The sequence below is a fragment of the Schistocerca nitens genome, chromosome 8, assembly GCF_023898315.1.
Source record: "Schistocerca nitens isolate TAMUIC-IGC-003100 chromosome 8, iqSchNite1.1, whole genome shotgun sequence".
In the NCBI taxonomy this organism is placed as follows: Eukaryota; Metazoa; Arthropoda; class Insecta; order Orthoptera; family Acrididae; genus Schistocerca; species Schistocerca nitens.
In genome coordinates, this window is record NC_064621.1 from 169517207 (window position 1) to 169534671 (window position 17465).

The 17465-nt window shown below is 43.9% G+C and overlaps 1 non-coding gene across 1 annotated transcript; it reads left to right on the plus strand.

Moving 5' to 3' along the window:
• The first annotated feature begins 16326 nt into the window (after positions 1-16326).
• On the plus strand, positions 16327-16400 carry Trnas-cga (transfer RNA serine (anticodon CGA)). The gene has a single exon. It is a non-coding gene; the product is annotated as a tRNA-Ser (tRNA).
• The last annotated feature ends 1065 nt before the right edge of the window (positions 16401-17465 follow it).

Here is a 17465-nt window from a genome sequence, read left to right on the forward strand (position 1 = left end):
ACAGCTGCTAACACTTACGTCCCGCCGGCCGAAGTGGCCGTGCGGTTAAAGGCGCTGCAGTCTCGAACCGCAAGACCGCTACGGTCGCAGGTTCGAATCCTGCCTCGGGCATGGATGTTTGTGATGTCCTTAGGTTAGTTAGGTTTAACTAGTTCTAAGTTCAAGGGGACTAATGACCTCAGCAGTTGAGTCCCATAGTGCTCAGAGCCATTTGAACCATTTGAACTTACGTCCCTTGGAATTGGTTTTATTACATTCTTCTTGAAGTGCGCGTGTATTTCACACGTGTCATAAATCTTGCTCCCCTAGTGGAATGAGTTTGTCATGGCGAACCTATAATTATCTTATATAATTGCGTGGGCTTAAAATAAGAATTGAAGTATCACTGTTACTGGTTCTGACCGGAATATCGCTTAACGAAGCCTTTTCTTTGTCGACCGCGAGATCTGGGACAGCATGCGCATAATAACCGTAAACCATGAACCGGAGAACATCATTCACACGGTCCCCAAGTTTTGATTTCGCGATATCGTGGGTTCTTGCTCTTATGCGATTGTGTACCCTGGAGCTTAGCCATTCATTGGGAATCCAATCTTCCACAACTTGCAAACGATGAGCTTTGCAGAAGATAGAGCATTCGCATAATGACACGCCGTTGGCAACGTCATCGGAAATAGCTTGCTAACAATGAGCGAGAGAGGCAGGATCGATTACGAGAGGAAGAGGGATAGCAACGGACTGGTGGCTGGGTGTGTTAGCCGGCGTGTATGTTTCACCTGGAATCAACGCGGCCGGAAACAATCTCAGCGCACACATCGCGAGTGTTACGCAGTGGAACTGGAATTTATGGCGAACGACACTCTCACCCACCCGAGCACGCAAACAGTCGACGCGAGATTCACGCGCGTGTTACCAGCTTTCACGCACTGAGTAATGCTCCCAACACAAGGCTAAATTACTGCGCCGGCTACGTTCGCGATAACTTATTTAGGTATTGTGAATATTACGACAAGCTAATGATGCACAGAACAGTTATTTCTAAGCCAACTTCAGAATGTAGTGTTAATACGACAAGAATAGAACAAATCTATTAACGTAATTAAATTATTAATCATTCAGATATTTAAAAATTTAGGCATTAAGTGCAGTAACATTGAATGAGTACTAATCAAAAGTACAAAATAGAAGAGACTCTAACAATCGTTATGCCTTGCAAATCGTATTGCGTGCTTAGTGCCATCAATGCAGTTTTTAAACAGTAATAACTATTACATTGCACCTTATTTATTATTATTGACAAAAGAAGCTTCCATCTAATTGTTTCAGGCTTTTAGGAGTGATTAATTGTCATCTCTTCTATCGAGGCGAAAACATTTCATAAGTATTAGCTGAAACGAGAACACAGCATAGCGTTTGTCAACTGTCATGAAATAAGCTATCGAAGCACCATCAATCGCGTAACAGGTAGTAACTTACGCAATGGAGCGCCCGTTAAGGCGTTGTTCCTATTAGTGTCGACATAAAGATTGTCATTAGAAACGTGGAAGTGGTAGCTCGAAGATCACAACATATCTCATTATTGTTGTTGTGATCTTCAGTCCGAAGACTGGGTTGATGCTGCTCTCCATCCTACTCTATCCTGTGCAATCCTCTTCATTTCCGAATAACTACTGCAACCTACATCCTTTTGAATCTGCCTATTGTATTCATCTCTTAGTCTCCCTCTGCGATCTTTGTCGCCCCCCCCCCCCCTCCACCACACACACACACACACACACACACACACACACACACACTTTCCTCCAATACCAACCCGGTGATCGCCTGATGTCTCAGAATGTGTCCTACCACCCGATCCCTTCTTTTAGTCAAGTTGTACAATAAATGTCTTGTCTCCCAAATTCTGTTTAGTACTTCCTTATTAGTTGCGTGATCTGCTCATCTAATCTTCAGCATTTTCTGTAGCATCTCATCTCAAAAGCTTCTATTCTCTTCTAGTCCAAGCTGTTTATCGTCGATGTTTCACTTCCATACATGGCTGCAATGCATACTTTCAGAAAAGATTTCGAAACACTTAAATCTGCTTCCTGCTTTAACAAATTTCTCTTCTTGAGAAACGCTTTTCTTGCCATTTCCAGTCTACATTTTATATCCTCTCTATTTTGGCTATCATCAGTCGTTTTGTCGCCCAAATAACAAAACTTATCTACTACATTAAGTGTTCGATTACATTCCTTTACTCTTGTTTTGCTTTTGTTGAGTTCATCTTATATCCTCCTTTCAAGACACTGCCCATTCCTTTCAACTGCTCTCCCAAGTCCTTCACTGTCTCTGACAGAATTACAGTATCATCGAAAAATCTCAAAGTTTTTATTTCTTCACCATAAATTTTAATTCCTACTCCATTAATAATTACAATCGAAGCGAACAAATATATTCATAAGAATGTGTTATTCAGTTGTTGTCTTTCAGCATACCTAGAGATGTCAGTCGATCACGATACACATGCGACTTCAGGTAACCCCAAAGCCAATAATGGCACGGACTGAGGTCTGAGGACCTGGGAGGCCAAGCATGACAAAAGTGGCGGCTGAGCACACGATCATCACCAAACGAGGGCGCAAGAGATATTTCATGCGACTAGCAATATGGGGAGGAGCGCCGTCCTGCATAAACATCGTACGTTCCAGCAGGTGTTTATCAGTCAGGCTGGGGATGATGCGATTCTGCAACATATCCGCGTACCTCTCACCCGTCACGGTAGCAGTTACAAAACCAGAATCACGCATTTCCTCGAAGGAAAAAGGCCCGATAACGGTAGACGTGGTAAATCCAACCCATATCGTGACTTTCTCGTCGTGCAATGGAGTTTCCACGACAGTTCTAGGATTTTCGATAGCCCAAATTCTGCAGTTGTGGGCGTTGACAGACCCTCGGAGCGTGAAATGAGCTTCGTCGGTCCACAACACGTTGCTCAACCAATCGTCATCTTTTGAAACACCCACACCGCAAATGCCCTCCGCTTCACTAAATCGCCAGGTAAGAGTTCATGATGCCGATGGATTTTGTACGGATTGCATCGGAGGGTACGCTTCAGTGCCAACCAAACAGTAACGTATGGGATGCCAGTGCGACGTGCGACTACACGAGCGCTGACTTCCCCGTGCATAGACGAACCCGCTACAGTCTCCATTTCTTCCTGAACTGTCTCAGCAGCATTACGCCTTGTGCTCGGTCGGCCACTACGGGGTCTATCGTCTAAACAACCCGTGGCTTCGAACTTCGAAATCATTCGCGCCACAGCTGCATTTGTCAACGGACCTTTACCCGTTCGAATCCCCTTCCTATGGCGATGGGATCGTAACGCTGAACTAGCACATTCCCCATTCTGATAATACAGCTTCACTAAAAGCGCCTTTCCAGGTAACTTCAACATGCTGTGACTGCTGGCGCATCTGATTCTCTCTCTCATTACAGCTCTGTCGGACATCTGTCGGACATTTTGTGAACTTTGTTTTTTTTTTTTTTTGTTCTAATAAAACCCCATATCATTCCAAGCATGTGTGTCAATTTTTACCTCTCTATCTAAATTATTCCGTGGTTTATTAAGTTTTCAAATTTATACTGACTTTTTGATCACCCGGTACTTCACGTTCCCAAACAAGGATAGAACTTTTATGGATGACAAAGCGTCATGTCACTCGGTCACAATTGTTCACGGCTCGTTTGAAGAACATTCTGGACACTTCGAGGGAATGAGTTGGCCACGTATATCGCCTGACATGAACTCCATCTAACATTTATGGGACGTAATTGAGAGGTCAGTTCGTGCACAAAATCCTGCTCTGCCAACATTTTCGCCTCTTAGAGGCAGCATGGCTCAATATTTCTGCTCGAGGCTTGCAAGACTTGTTGAGACAACACCACATCGAGTTTTGCACTACGCCGGGCAAGAGGAGGTCCGACATGATATTAGAATGTATCCCATGAGTTTTGTCACCTCAGTGTACTTTTCATATTTTAAACAAGAAGTACAGTTTCGGTTCTCTACGGTAGAAGTTGCGTGCTCTGCGCACAACGTACATGCCCATGTGTTGAGCATCGCCAGTGTCGTCAAAGGTTTACGGATTTCGGTGCCCAGTACTGCATTTGAGTGTGGTTGTGGCTGGTGAATGGGGAAGGAAGAGTGGGGGGGGGGGGGGGGGAAGCGTGGCAACTGGACGTAACTTAGTAGTGACGAATGAAACATACGTTTGACAACTCAAACGCCACGCCGCGCCAGAATAACGAAATCTGGCTCCCGGGAAAAATGAAACAGCGTTGCCAATAATTATGGAGGAACCTAACTCATGGCGCTCGTATTGCAAATCAACCGCAAAGCCACCAATTATGAATGCATGAGTGTAGCGACACAACACCGTGTTCTGTCTGATAATTTATAAACCACAGACACTGAAATGAAAGTTATTAGCTGATGCCCGTTACAGCAGCTTTGAAAACGCGACCGCAAAAATATATGTAACAGCTAACGCCCGGTCGTCCTCCGCTGTCAATGTTGTGAATTTATCACGACGCGCCATTGCTGTATGAAAGTCCCATTTTGTTCCAGATTGCAGGACAAAAAATATAATCGCAACTTATGTATATTTCATTAATAATCGTAACTGTGTTTAGTACGCAACGAATTGACCTGATTAGGAAAAAGTTATTTGGTGAAATTTGTGAAGATCTCGATCGATGACGTGATTTACATTTCATCCAGTACACAGGATATTTCTAAATTACTATGACAGATTTTGAGATGTTGCAGTTTTAACGGGAATTCAGTTTGTAAATCTACTATCTCTGTGCTACGAGAGTAAACAAGGAAATAATGTATCTCAGTTTTTAGTATCTGCTCTGTAAAAAAGTGGTACTAATTGACTTTCATTATTACATTCCTATCCAACTCATGTAGTGAAAATGTCAAACGCTAGCACACAAACGAAACTTTTATCAGCCCCCGTCATATTGCACTCTGAATGTACTTTCTTTCTCTTGTGCTTTACTACAGTTACCACATTAACTGGTTAAAAATTTACGGATTAAAATCGTCACAGATACTGCATAAGAGCGTATGCAAGATACTGGAAAACATTCTCTCTCTTTCCGAACAGGCCTCGGTAGCTCCAGTGGCACCTATCGACCGCCGTGTCAACCTCACATGATAGGCGTCATGGGATGTGTATATGGAGAGGTATGTGGTCAGCACATCGCTTTTCCGGTCGTTGTTAGTTTTCGTGACCGGAGCCGCTACTCCTCCTCAACTGGCCTCACAAGGTTTGAGTGCACCCCAATTGCCAAACGAACTCGTCCGACTTGGAAGGTTCACCAATACAGGTGCTAGCCCAGCTCGACAGCGCTCACCGTCGGTGATGTGACTGGAACTCGTATTACCACTGAGACAAGACTGTTGGCACTGGAATACGTAATTTTACTGTTTAGTCTCACAGCTTCGTACTAATATGTTTATGAGTACAAGTCCCTATTCAGAACATCACGACTGGACTCAGCTGCAGGTACTCGATCAGTAATGTAAATTTATGAACACCTTATAGTGATCAATGTAACGTTGCCTTGAGCGTGTGTAAAATCTCACAAAGAATATTTCTTGAGCATGTAGACGCTATTCAATATCAGTAAAGATTTAAAGAATATCAAGCAAGAGCAACTGATCAAAGTTGTTCATGATTCTGAGTCATTCTCAGGACTCGAACCTCTAACTTCTTTGTTCTAACAGAAAAATCTACGAATTATTTGTTTCTTCACTTACATGGAGAGGACACGCCACTCAAATTTTTGTGTTTTGTAGTATTACCTCAAGTTCAGAACTTAAATGTCTATCATCCACATTATTTCGATGCATCTCCCGAAAATTATTGAGAAAATCGACGTTGATTTCCGAACGCCTTCAATATGCAAAAGGAAGAGTGTGTCTCTGACGAGCCTCTTAGCTTTATAGTAGAATGCTTCCTACCCCGTGAGTAGCCTAGGTTCGGTTCCTGGCAGTGCTAAAACGTTAAACGACGGTACATATCCCGTGAACATGTCTGTGAAGGGTAAAATACATCAGGATGAAAAAGCTTATATCATAATTTTGTTTCAATTTAAATAATCGTTATTAACAATCTTTTACAAAACATCAGCAAATAGAGATACATATTTGAAAGGAAAACTGGATTTTAGTATGCGATATGTAATTAGAAATAAGATGATGTGCGTTTTTCATAAAAATGGCTATTATATTAGTGTTAATTAGCACATATTTGATGATTTTTATATTTAAATGACGTAGGTATTCGAACTGAACGGCAAGGAACGAAAAAATATAATGGCGGAAACGAGACTAGAATCAGTGCATGCCAGTCTCGAACGCTGCTGATTTTTTCCATGTTTATGTATTTCATGCGTCACAAAAACGCTACGAATATTCACCGCTTTTTAAAAATTTGCATCGGCCTAGGTCCGAAAAATACCATGAACGGCATGGCCAGCCCAGTGGTGAGGCTAAAGCGAGCTAAGTGCCACAAAACTTGGTAACTGTTAGCGAGCATTGCCTGCGGAAAACTCTGCAGCCACACTCCGTTTTTTTTATTAACCTCAGAAAAGCGTATTATGAAAACGGTGGATTCACACAATGACACGAGCAGAAAAACAATGAAGGGGGAATCAATTATTAGAAGTGAAGGTAAAACTTACGCAAACAGTAAAAACTTGTCGGTAGAAGCAAAAACTGAGCCTACACAAGAGGTGTATACTAAATATTCAGAGGGTCTCTTCACTATGGATCAGTTTTACAAAGGAATTACTTATCTGTTCGATCCTAGCCCGCGTGATGACTAAATAAATCTACATCTTGTCTTGTTTCAGTTCAGCTTCAAATGCAAACATTCGTGTGTTTGTGTCTCACATACACAAAGAAAAGCTATTTTCCAAGACTTTTATGCTCTCAAACATTGCGTGATGCAAAACTCTTTATTTAATGGGTTCGATGGCCGTCTAGTGTGTGAACAGAAAGCGTCATCGTCGGTATGATGACAACCTGTCAGTTGTAAAGAAAAGGGATCTGCAACACATAGGCCTACTATCGAATTTGAAAGTAGGTAACAGAACCTTTTTCGAGCGATTAATCAATCAAAATTTCTTTGTGCTCTATAAAATTAGAATAATAATTACGAGTAAAGAGAATTTAATCACGTGGTAGTGCATCTGTAAAACGAATCTGTGAATGTTTAATATTAAAAACTGATAATTGCTCGAAATTTCCTACATTGGCACTTAACTCGTTTTTGCCGTCAACTGTATGGCATTTAGCAAGTTCTGCCTTTTTTTAGAATGAAATAATAGTTTTCATTGACAAAAGGAACTGAACTTAAATTTTTTTGCAGTAAATGTATGATTATTATTGTAAACAATCATTAAAAAAATGGTTCAAATGGCTCTGAGCACAATGGGACTCAACTACTGAGGTCATTAGTCCCCTAGAACTTAGGACTAGTTAAACCTAACTAACCTAAGGACATCACAAACATCCATGCCCGAGGCAGGATTCGAACCTGCGACCGTAGCGGTCTTGCGGTTCCAGACTGCAGCGCCTTTAACCGCACGGCCACTTCGGCCGGCCAAACAATCATTAAAAATATTGTTCAGGTTTCTTCATTAAAATATTTTTATCAAAACAAAAAAAAATTGAATAACTCGGAATCAGTTTTGTGGTCCTTAGTCCTTTATTTATTTCCACTCTACAACTGTGAAGTGAAAACTCCACATCAACGGCGATTTAAAGGGTGTAGAAAAGATGCATTTTTTTGTAGCTGCACAGACACATTATAAATAAGCTTAACAATTGTAAACTACTACGGACATTACAGGCCAAGAAACTACTATCCACTCCATTTCACCGATCTTTCAAGCCTTTTGCCATCTCTGAAAGTTTTTACAGTGTCATCGGAAAGTTTTTATCTCTGCCCCAAGAATATTAAATGCCTTTTCAAGGTAATCTTTAGTTTCGTTTACTTCCTGGCCAGTACACAGCTTGAATAGCTACCCTGTATTACTCTCTTTTCAACTGCTGACTCCCTTTGACAATAATGCCTAACATTCACTGCAAAGAAGCCAAACACACGCAACAGCGGCAAAAAATGACCATAGCAGTAAATTCCAAATGAAAAAATACTGCACACCAAACTTGGTAAACTGAATTGTGAATCACGTGACTTGCTATGGTCGACGTGATCGCTGCCGTTCGGCAGATCAGGAGTCTCAACCTTTTCATCCTAAGTGGTTTCGTTAAGCGGCCTCCGTAATATTTTCAGTTTGTCCCTACTATAATGGTAGTGTCTCACTGGATCCACCTCGTTATTGTTATCCCGTGCAGTCCTCTTGGGGCAAAACAAGAACTACGATCTCTAGGCACATTCAGCATTACCTGAAAGAACTGGGAGTCAAGGTAAAATTTATGGTGTTTCAGCTCATTGATATTTTTGGAGTAATCGTGTGTTTTGTAATTAAGGTAAATTTTTTTTGTGTTATGTATCTGTCAATACTGACAGCTTCTAAATGTTACATAGTATTATATTTTGCTTGGGAAAGCTTACTTTTATATTGATGATTTCAGTCGAAAACAACAATCCGAGAATCATTTTTTATGTTGAGGTTATGTATGCTGCGAATCTTTGAAAACAGAATACATTACTGAACAGCTTTATAAATCTGTGATCTTACTGTGAAATTTATACACAGAATGAAACTTTCACTCTGCAGCGGAGCGTGCGCTGGTACGATACTTCCTGGCAGATTAAAACTGTGTGCCGGACCGATACTCGAACTCGGGACCTTTGCTTTCGTGGGCAAGTGCTCTACCACACTATTTTTTTAATTTTTTTATATAATTTTGTTCATTCTCTTTGTTCGGGACGGACGTCCCATGACACTTGTTCAAGTTCGTCGTTGATCCATTAACTCAGTTTTTTTTATTACATAGGGCAGCTAACCCTCTGACCGAAAACACTGAGCTACCGTGAGGGTAATGTCTGAGCTACCCAAGCACGATTCACAACCCATCCGCACAGCTTTAATTCCGCCAGTTCCTCGTCTCCTACCTCCGCAGAAAGTTAAGTTTGGAAGGTAGGAGACGAGCTACTGGCGGAATTAAAGCTGTGAGGACGGGTCGTGAGTCATGCTTGGGTAGCTCAGATTGTAGAGTACTTGCCCGCAAAAGGCAAAGGTTCCGAGTTCGAGTGTCGGTCTGGCACACAGTTTTAATCTGCCAGGAAGTTTCATATCAGTGCGCACTCCGCTCCAGAGTGGAAGTTTCATTCTGGAAACATTCCCCAGGCTGTGACTAAATCACGTCTCCGCAATATTCTTTCTTCCTGGAGTGCTAGTTCTGCAAGTTTCACAGAAGAGCTTCTGTGAAGTTTGGAAGGTAGGAGACGAGGTACTGGCGGAATTTAAATCTGTGAGGACCCATCGTGAGCCGTGCTTGGGTAGTTCAGATGAAGAGCACTTGTCCGCATAAGGCAGAAGTCCTGAAATGGCTCTGAGCACTATGGGACTCAACTGCTGTGGTCATAAGTCCCCTAGAACTTAGAACTACTTAAACCTAACTAACCTAAGGACATCACATACACCCATGCCCGAGGCAGGATTCGAACCTGCGACCGTAGCAGTCGCACGGTTCCGGACTGCGCGCCTAGAACCGCGAGACCACCGCGGCCGACGCAGAAGTCCTGAGTTCGAGTCTCAATCCAGTACACAGTTTTAATCTGCCATAAAGTTTCTATCATATACATAGTTTGTTTTTAAATTACTATGATGTTTACTTCATGAAGAGAATAAATAAAAGCGACAGTGAGGGCATACAGACGTAACATTCCAGTTTTACCAAGAAACAGCAATCTCCAAAGACGTAAAATTTCAGTGATAACGTTGTTTCATGCCTCAAGTGTAAGGACAAACGCTGTGTCACACTACGGTAAACAGACGTTGTGAACAGAAAAGAAACGAAAAAGATGTGAGCATACCTACAATCAGCTGCCCAAAAATTGCCAAGGGCTATAATAAAAATATGGCCTACGCTGAAAAAGTAGACGTAGACATGTTGCAGGCAACTTGTGCCATTGACCAAAAAACCAGAAAATGGTGACACAGAATATTCTGGCCCTTCACTGAAGTCAGTATTGTGAACAGTTACATGTTATATAAACTTTCCAACAAGTTATCCAAATTGTCATTGAAATCTTTCAGGTGTGAGGCAGCTACATGTTTTCACCCACTTCGGCGAGGGGGAAGTCAGATAGTCCAAGAAATCACTTCAAGCCCTACGTCTCGAAGACAGTGCGTACTGATGAGGCAGCACGCATGCCTGTGAAGAGCATTTCTACTCATAAACATTGTGGCTACTGCAGCAGCAAGCAAAATATCAAACGAACGAAGTGCATGGGTTCCACGTGCGATGTTGGATTATACGTGATAAAGGGACGAAAATGCATTCAGCGGTACCATAAGTAGTGCTTTTGAAACTTCCTGGCACATTAAAGCTGTGTGCCGGACGGAGACTCGAAAATTTAACTTATGGGAAAACGAATCAATGTTCTGACTGTGTTCTTATAACGCCTGAGAGTAAATGACTTATTTCCTCGTATTACATTGCGTTAATACTCGCAGGGATTGGTACGTCAGATTCACTAATACATGTGAAAACTCCTGGATCAAATCCTAGTGTATGTAGATATCTGCCAAGATTGTTAAAGTGTAGTGATTATACTTTACTGGAACGAGGCATGATGCAGATTGTAATAACAGATTTACACAAATTTCGTAAACTTTAATCCCTTACAATTATTTATAAACAAAGACCATAAGCCAAGGAATACAAAATCAGTGTGAGTGATGCAATTTCACAGCCTTCTTGATGTGCTACAAAAACGTACCCTGCACGGCGATTGCATAAAAGTGGAAGAAACGCCGCACGAATACATAACACACCGAAGCGCCAAAGAAACTGGTATAGGCATGCGTATTCAAATACAGAGATATGTGAAGAAGCAGAATACGGCGCTGTGGCCGGCAACGCCTACATGAGACAACAAGTGTCTGGCGCAGTTGTTAGATCGGTTACTGCTGCTACAATGGCAGGTTATCAAGATTTAAGTGAGTCTGAACGTGACAAAGCAAGAGCAATGGGACACACCATCTGCGAGGTAGCGATGAAGTGGAGACTTTCACGTATGACTATATCACGAAAGAACCGTGAACATCAGGAATCCGGTAGAACATCAAATCTCCAACAGCGCTGCGGCCGGAAAGAGATCCTGCAAGAACAGGACCAACGACGACTGAAGAGAATCGTTCAATGTGACGTAAGTGCAACCCTCCGAAAATTGCTGCAGACTTCAATGCTGGGCCATCAACAAGTGTTAGCGTGAGAACTGTTCAAAGAAACATTGTCGATATGGGCTTTCGGAGCCGAAGGCATACTGATGTACCCTTGATGACCGCACGGCACAAAGCCTTACGCCTCGCCTGGGCCGGTCACTAGCGACATTGGACTATTGATGGCTGGAAACAGGTTGCCTGGTAAGACGAGTATCGTTTCCAATTGTATTGAGTGAATGGACGTGTACGGGTATGGAGACAATCTCATGAATCTATGGACCCTGCATGTCAGCAGGGGGCTGTTCAACCTGGTAGAGGCTCTGTAATGGTGTGGGGCGTGTGCAGTTTGGTGATATGGGACTTATGATAAGTCTAGATACGACTCCGACAGCTTCCTGTCTTATCACCTGCATCCATTTGAAACGGTCCCTTAGAAAAATTAGTGAATTACTGTGCTGATAAACCTCTTACGTTATTTGATTTTCAAACAGTTGAGCAGAACTGAACGTACTCTGACATTTCGCTCTTTACTTATTCTCATCAACACTAAACTGACACAATATTTTTAGCGCAACGCAGTCTGACTTTCAAAAATCCTTACAAAAGAATGGCCCTGACTAACAATAACCTATACCTTTCATGAATCACTTACCTCACAAAAATCTTCGTTACTTGAACTACTGCAATACAGCGAGGGCCACTACTGCCAGCTAAATAAAAGATCCTAACTACTGAAGAGACTAATTACCGATATAGATAGTTAGCAAATGAAAGAGTTTTATAGAGAACAAACAATGTATTTACCTTAATCATTACATCCAGTCTTACAAATTCACTGTCTCTCATGGACACACGTCCAGATCATCCGCTCTCAAAATTCCGCCATCTCTCTCCCCACATCCACCACTGCTGGCGGCTCACCTCCAACTGCGCAACGCTACGGGCTGTTAACAGCCAACTGCCCAACACTACAACAGCAAATTCCAACAATGCAAACCAGCCACAGACTGCACACAGCACAGTCAGTGATTTTCATATAGAGCGCTACATGGCGTTACCAACATACACTCCTGGATATGGAAAAAAGAACACATTGACACCGGTGTGTCAGACCCACCATACTTGCTCCGGACACTGCGAGAGGGCTGTACAAGCAATGATCACACGCACGGCACAGCGGACACATCAGGAACCGCGGTGTTGGCCGTCGAATGGCGCTAGCTGCGCAGCATTTGTGCACCGCCGCCGTCAGTGTCAGCCAGTTTGCCGTGGCATACGGAGCTCCATCGCAGTCTTTAACACTGGTAGCATGCCGCGACAGCGTGGACGTGAACCGTATGTGCAGTTGACGGACTTTAAGCGAGGGCGTATAGTGGGCATGCGGGAGGCCGGGTGGACGTACCGCCGAATTGCTCAACACGTGGGGCGTGAGGTCTCCACAGTACATCGATGTTGTCGCCAGTGGTCGGCGGAAGGTGCACGTGCCCGTCGACCTGGGACCGGACCGCAGCGACGCACGGATGCACGCCAAGACCGTAGGATCCTACGCAGTGCCGTAGGGGACCGCACCGCCACTTCCCAGCAAATTAGGGACACTGTTGCTCCTGGGGTATCGGCGAGGACCATTCGCAACCGTCTCCATGAAGCTGGGCTACGGTCCCGCACACCGTTAGGCCGTCTTCCGCTCACGCTCCAACATCGTGCAGCCCGCCTTCAGTGGTGTCGCGACAGGCGTGAATGGAGGGACGAATGGAGACGTGTTGTCTTCAGCGATGAGAGTCGCTTCTGCCTTGGTGCCAATGATGGTCGTATGCGTGTTTGGCGCCGTGCAGGTGAGCGCCACAATCAGGACTGCATACGACCGAGGCACACAGGGCCAGCACCCGGCATCAAGGTGTGGGGAGCGATCTCCTACACTGGCCGTACACCACTGGTGATCGTCGAGGGGACACTGAATAGTGCACGGTACATCCAAACCGTCATCGAACCCATCGTTCTACCATTCCTAGACCGGCAAGGGAACTTGCTGTTCCAACAGGACAATGCACGTCCGCATGTATCCCGTGCCACCCAACGTGCTCTAGAAGGTGTAAGTCAACTACCCTGGCCAGAAAGATCTCCGGATCTGTCCCCCATTGAGCATGTTTGGGACTGGATGAAGCGTCGTCTCACGCGGTCTGCACGTCCAGCACGAACGCTGGTCCAACTGAGGCGCCAGGTGGAAATGGCATGGCAAGCCGTTCCACAGGACTACATCCAGCATCTCTACGATCGTCTCCATGGGAGAATAGCAGCCTGCATTGCTGCGAAAGGTGGATATACACTGTACTAGTGCCGACATTGTGCATGCTCTGTTGCCTGTGTCTATGTGCCTGTGGTTCTGTCAGTGTGATCATGTGATGTATCTGACCCCAGGAATGTGTCAATAAAGTTTCCCCTTCCTGGGACAATGAATTCACGGTGTTCTTATTTCAATTTCCAGGAGTGTAGACACCTAAACAGCCTACTTACACATTCATGTCAGTTGTGCATTCCCAGGGACTTGGACAATCCAGCAGGACAATGCGACACCCCACACGTCCAGAATTGTTACATAGTGGCTTCACGAACACTCTTCTGAGTTTAAACACTTCCGCTGGACTCCAAACGTCCCAGACATGATCATAACTGAGTATATCTGGGATGCCTTGCAACGTGCTGTTCAGAAGAGATCTCCTCCCCCTCGTACTCTTAGGGATTTATGGACAACCCTAGAGATTTCGCGGTGTCAGTTCCCTCCAACACTACTTCCATGAGCCACATCGTGTTGCAGCACTTCTGCGTGCTTGCGGGGGCCCTTCTCGATATTAGGCAGGTGTACCAGTTTCTTATGCTCTTCAGCGTATGAGGAAATACGAAACAAGACAGGAGCGTGGGCCCGAGCAAGCTTTTGCCAATTACCATTTGTATCACACTAAGAAGTGGAACTGGATTTTCATTTTCATGAATTGAAATCTCAGTACCTTGCAGTAAATGAAGAGACAATAAAAAATATCTCCAAAGTTTGGTTTCTTTCACCTGCGTCACCCCTTGAAGTAAGTCGAAAGTACTAAAATCATTTTTTCGGACGTAAAGTTTCCGATGAGGACGCTTAAATTCCAGGAATTCATCAGCACTTTGCTGTTCCTTCCAGGAACGCATTTCAGAGCCTTAAATAAGCGGGCCGCCTATCCTGCGAGACATAACGCCGTCATGCTACTTGGACGCAGCGTGATGGAGACGTCAGCACCCGGCGGGTGGTCGCCCTACGCGCCTACCTGCGCCCGTGACCTCTGACCCGCAAGTTGGCCGCCGTCGCTCTCCACAATCCCCGCCCGCTCCGCCCCCGCCTCCCAAGGGGCCGCAGCCTTCGGCACCCTTGTAACTTTCAGCGGGAAACATTCTCCGGCGCTATAAATCTCGGGCCAGAAACAAATCCCAACTTAGCCTCTTAAAACAGCCCCCGCCTCGCAGCCCTCCCCGCGGCGCACCGGGCCTTTACAAACATTCCGAGCCCAGAGCCAAGCCGCGCTCCTCCACCAGCGCCGTTCTACCTGACGTAACTAACAACTGACGCAAGCTGCTGCCGACAGCACGCAGCTTCGTATACTTGCTCTGCCAGCACTAAATACTGAAGCTCTCCTCTCTTCATACTAGAACTGTGTTTTTGTGCACCCAGTGGATGTACACTGCTAGCCGTTGAAACTACAGTACCATGGGTGCGGCGTTAAACAACCGTAAAGCCGTCGCTAAAACTGTCACCTGGTCACCAGTTCCTAGTTTCAAGTTGCCTCTCAACAGCTTCCAAGGGCAAAAAATTTAATATTCAGTATTTCATATACTTTTTTCTTTATTGTTATTTCATCCCACTGTGCCCCACTTAAGTGGAGGGTTAGACTGTCAGCAGTACAGGCAATCCGCCCTCAATAAAAAAAAAACAGATAGATTAACGATGCAAGTATCGTTGCCACCTTGTAGAAACTGATACATTTCAATAATACAATTTATTTTCGCAACTTGTTATTACAAGTATTAGAGCAAGGATGGTGGGACTATGCCACGTAGCAGTAACAGTGATAAATTGTGCTCACCTATCACCGTACGGTGCTGCCACCAGACAGATAATGGACAAATCTTAAAGCGTAGATATGATGTTTTGAACTTCACTGTTTAAATCATGACTTGTGTATTGTTATAAGTATTTTGCAAAACGGCTTTCATCACTGTAATTGTCATGGACATAAGTAAATAGAGCTTTACAGGGTCATGACTTTAGTTTTAAGACAATCAGTAGGGACTTCCCCCAGAAGGGTATTGGTGGCAGCTTTACTCACTAGAAGTGGAAGACAGTCTCGGGTTACGCGTGAAATGGCGAACAAGTATATTACGTTGCGGTGGGCAAAATTGAGCGTAATTGTTACATACGCCTCAAATGGACGGCATAAATTTGCTATTATTAATTCTGCAGTGTTGTAAGCAGATTTTATCCAAGAAAGAAGAGGTGACTATATATTTTCGTGGGCCAGTTTGAAGTTGTTGTGTGCTGGCTTACGACGTGCATTACGTTGCAGCAAGGTCTATTGTGCTGGCCAAGTATGACGGTAAAAAGTACTACGACATCTAAGCCACAGCTGAAAGCTGCAAATCTGTAGTACTGAAGCAATGCTCGTTAGAGGATATAAGCATTACTCACCACCTGAAGATTTATTGGATCAGTTCAATGTATCAGTGTGTTACGATTTTCATTCTCGTAAGATGGACCTTTGCCTTTCGCGGGCAAGTGCTCTACCAACTGAGCTACCGAAGCACGACTCACGCCCGGCCCTCACAGCTTTACTTCTGCCAGTATCTCGTCTCCTACCTTCCAAACTTTACAGAAGCTCTCCTGCGGCTTCGGTAGCTCAGTTGGTAGAGCACTTGCCCGCGAAAGGCAAAGGTCCCGAGTTCGAGTCTCGGTCGGCGCACACAGTTTTAATCTGCCAGGAAGTTTCATATCAGCTCACACTCCGCTGCAGAGTGAAAATCTCATTCAGGTACTGCGTAATTTTTCTTACGTACAACAGAAAATTGATGTAGTGGCATTTCAGTGTAGCCGATTTCATAAATTCGTTTGCATGTGACGAAAGTAACTTACAGTCTGTGCAGTCTGTGCAGGATACATTGCTTTTCTGATTACTGAAAGTCTAATGGCATCACTGTAGGCTTGTTTCGACTTAAAGAGTAATGTTTTAACAATAATACGAAGCACATGAGTGATCAGATATTGTGAAGTAATGCAAAAGTAATGATTGCTAGGTACACTACTAACAAAAGCACCATCTCACTAGTTAAGCACTTCACTGCTTAGCACATTATGTTCACTGAATATTTCACAGCACATTTAATTATAAGTGTATAAAGTTTACAACAGAAGTGTTTGTGCATATGAAAGTATTCGTTTTCCTGCTAATTAACTCAGCACATGCAGTGTCCATAATAATCATTTGCAGTGTAACACCGTCATCTCAAAGAGTTGCCAGTTAATATTTGTGCTCTCCTCTTCAGTGTTTTTAATAACGCCACTTTTCGGTTCCTTTAATCAGAATTCTAATTGTGTGGTAAGACAGAAGCTCTGCATTCTGGAGAGAAGTCAGTAAACTGAAAGCTAATTTCTGACTACGCGCGAGTGTCTGCCCAAAAGTATATAAGAGTCCGATCGCAGCTCATAGACAATTAAAGGCGAATACACATCCATATTATGATAAACGTGGGTGGGGCATTGCAATAGCGGTGATATATACACTGAATTTAAAACCTCTTATATGTAAAAAATAAAATGGAAGTTTTGAGATTTACAACTTTTCGCAGTGGTAGCTAAACACAACAATAATAAAGGGTAAAATGCAATACAACAAACGTACTTTTAAAACATGTTGCCGGAACACATTTCTGTCCCTTGCCATGCGATAAGGAGTTAATTGTTGAAGGGAAAAGGTTGGCCGGTGAAAAGGATAGGAATGTGGTGGCATAAGGATGGAGGACTGGTGCAT